Here is a 4,053-nt window from a genome sequence, read left to right on the forward strand (position 1 = left end):
TAAATATGTTTGTTGGTTTTGGTAGGTTAATATTGATCCAATGATCTAAAGAGTAGTATTACTTATTATTAGCTTCATAGATCCCACGTGAATATGTGGAAGAGAAGACAGATATGCTATTAAGTTTACACATATGTTCTTTATTTTATTTTTTAAGTTTCTTGTCAAATGTTTGATATTTACGTCATGTTGTCCAGGTATTCAATATAGTAACACAAAAATATTTTTAAGATGAAAAGAAAAGATAATATTCGAGTCCACAGTATACACTGTGTGTACTTAAGAAATTTAATTCTCTCACTGTACCCGAGGTTATGAATTAACGGATAAACTATTAAAGAAGTAGATGTACCTCAAATTTCAATAACTTCAGCGAACATAAAAGGCAGCAACGAAATCACACAAAGACTCTACTTTTTTTTTTAGAAAATGTATGCAAAAAGAGGAAATTCAATTGATAAAATTGAGGGAGAAAACCCCTCTATTTATAACCAAAAAAGAGTAGTATGAAAAGGTGTTAATTGTGTCCTATTAGAGAAGTCACAACCTTTTGGAAAAGAAACAACTTTTTAGAAAGGTCATAACCCTTTGAAAAAGGACAGCCTTTCAGAAAAGGTCACAGACCTTTGGGAAAGGCACAACTTTTCAGAACGATCACAACCCTCTAGAAAATGCACAACCCTTCATAAAGGTCACAACCCTTCATTTTCTATTCACACCTTTAAAACTCAACATGTTAAAGTCTGACTAAATTAGAATTCGAACGTTGCAGGCCCATTTCTGACCAAAAAAAATTTATTCTCAGAACTCAAACTCAAAATTTTTAACTATAAGAACGGAAAGATCACAATCATCTCAACCCAATTTATATAATTGATTACACATAATCCTTAGATTCTATGAATCACTACTTATTTAGCTAGCCCTTATTTAGGGACGACTCTATATATGTATCTTCCACCTTTTCTTGCATGTTTTAAGTAAAGCTCAATTTTTCCAATAATATATAATATGGCTAGGCTTGTGAACCCCTCACCAAATCCATAGGGAAAAGCTAGTATTGGGTTACATTTTTTGTTGACTGTCGTGCATTGCATTGACTTAGTGGCAGAGTCGGGATTGTCAATAAGAGAATTCAAAATTTGAAGAAGTAGACACATGAACTAATCGAAGGAGATTCGACATCTACTATTTATACATAAAAGATTATTTTAATCATGTATAAATAATATAATTTTTCGTTGAAGGGGGTTCGTCGGATAAACCCCTAGCCACGATGTGGCTCCGCCCCTCATGGACTAGATAAAGAACATAGTTACTATTGAAGAATTTAACTTTATGGGTATGTGTTCGGTATGAAAGAAAATACTTTCTAGTTTGCAGAGTATATAATAAATATATTATTGGTATTTATTATATTGACTAAAATTTATGAAATAATATAGTGTAAGATTATTTTTTTAATGTAAGTTTTTATGGGTTGTTATGTAGTATAAAAGAATTTTTTACATAAATAATTCGTTAGATTTACTGTTTATTTTTTCTAACCTGTATATAGATATTAGGTACTTGTGTGTGTTTGATATTAAGAAAAAAATTATGTCAAGCGAATTTATACTTAATCTAAATATTATATATTGAAATACATGGCATAATATTATGTTGGACGGTGAAAAAATGAAAAATTGTTTATAAATCGCATTAGTAATCTTCCATGTATATTCTTGTTGGCCCTCTTAATAGCATTAATGGAACTAGGAAGTTAACATATATTCTCTATTATTATACAAGAACTTTACTTTATTGCATATATTCCAACACCATTAATCTATTCTCAGCTTCTCACATAAATACACATACACTTAATAACTTTACAATGCCAAATTTAGGGATTAGACTTGTCCCAATATAGTTATAGATATTGTTTTGTATCTTGTTATTTTTTTTATTTATTTTTTACAGTCATGTATTTGATACTTTCTTTTTGTGATGATGATCTATCAGAAATGAATTCTATACCTTATAAAACTAAGAATAAAATTTGTGTACTTTCTTTAACCGCCCCATTTTTACTAAGTGTCAACCAATTCATAACGCCTACTAAAATTAATTAAATCCATATCTACTAATATGTTTAGTTGGTATTGGTAGGTTAATATAGGTCCAATGATCTAAAGAGTTGGGAGTGTAGTATTACTTATTATTAGCTTCATAGATCCCACGTTAATATGTGGAAGAGAAGACAGATATGATTTTAAGTTTACACAAATGATTTTTACCTTTTTAGTTTCGCAATCCGTTGATATTTATATTAAAATTCTATTAAATTAGGATTCATGCATTGTAATTTTTATGTCAGATAAAACTTTTTTTTATTAAGTTTAAACTCAAAATTTCTAATGAAGAATAAAGGAATTATAATTATCTCATCACAATCCATATTTACACTACTTATTTAACCCTTATTTAGGGGTGACTATATATATAAATCAAACTCTCGTTATAATAACCATTCGATATAATAATATTTTATTATAACAACTTGATTTACTCCAAAACCAATTTTTCATGTAATATATATTTTATGTTTTTACAGCATTCTACTTATAACAATAATAATATTCATTATAGAGGTACACTCTTAGTAAAATTATCTCTCTATAACAATTATATTCAAATATTGTGTAATAATATTTTGTAAGAAATATATTATGTATAAAATAAAATATTATTGTCATGATAATATATTTATGGTAATCATTACTAATGTCATGCACAAAGTAAATTTCAAGTACACATATTTAAAAGGGAAAAAATGTATTTAAATGATGCACATCAGTTATGGTCATAACTTCATGAGGAAAAGTTAATGGTATTTGCATTTTTTACACTTATTAGTTAACAAATACATTCCTTCTTTTTGGTGCACAAAATCATTAAACTAATTTTTTTCTTGCTTTTGTTTGTAACAACTAAATGAGATCTAAATGTTAAATGCTAGTAATTAATATACATATATAACAACACCTAACTATAACAATCAAGAAATTTTCAAACAAATGTTGTCACTATAACGATGTTTGACCATATATATATTATCAACATTTACGTAATAGTTCAGAAAATAAGGTAAGATAATTAAATGTTAATTTTATTTAGAGGTTTAATTTAGGCCTCTTTCATTAAGATTAAAAGATCTGAATATAAATACATATATAAATATTAAAATGTGTTAAAATATTTAAATATTTGAATTCGAATACACCCACTGATTAAATAATTTTCAATTATGTGCATCTAACAAGAATATAAACACTACACAAAAGCTTAGTTTTTCAACCATTTTAATATGAACATGTACCTTTTAGTTTATAAGAGAACTAAAGAGCACTATTTTCTGAGAAGAAGATTTTGCCCGCCCTTAAAATCTTCGAACAATGTTAGGCCTCGTTTGTTTGCATTTAATAGAGGGCTCATTTGTTTTTATTAAGATTTTAAGTATTTAATTGATTTGAATAGCTCTTAATCATTAAGATCTAAAACAGTCTTAATATTATTAAGAAGTATTTTTGTATGGATAATATTCACCATTGCTCCATCCACAATCACCAACCACCATCACTAACCACCTCTTCCCTCATAACTACCATCACCATCATTGTCAACCAACATTACTGTCATCTACCACCAACCACCTCTGTCATCACAACCACCACCATTGCTAACCATTATTATCATCTGCTACTACACTTATCTCCTACATCATTATAATTATATCAATTGTCGCCACCATTCCTATCTTTGTAGCCGCCTCCACCTCCACACCACTGCCATCACTAGAGTCAATTCCTACTACCAACAAGCTCCATCCCAAATAGTACCGCCGCCAACTATCACCATGCATTATTTGGTCTCCGCACGCTACCTTCACTATTACTATCAGTCACTACCATCATTATGGTCAATCTCTACAACCAAAAACCTCAATCATCATAACTAGCACCGCCACCAATTATCACAAACACGCTATCAATCATCACACATTCTTCAGTC

The sequence above is a fragment of the Solanum dulcamara genome, chromosome 8 (assembly GCF_947179165.1).
Source record: "Solanum dulcamara chromosome 8, daSolDulc1.2, whole genome shotgun sequence".
Taxonomy (NCBI): domain Eukaryota; kingdom Viridiplantae; phylum Streptophyta; class Magnoliopsida; order Solanales; family Solanaceae; genus Solanum; species Solanum dulcamara.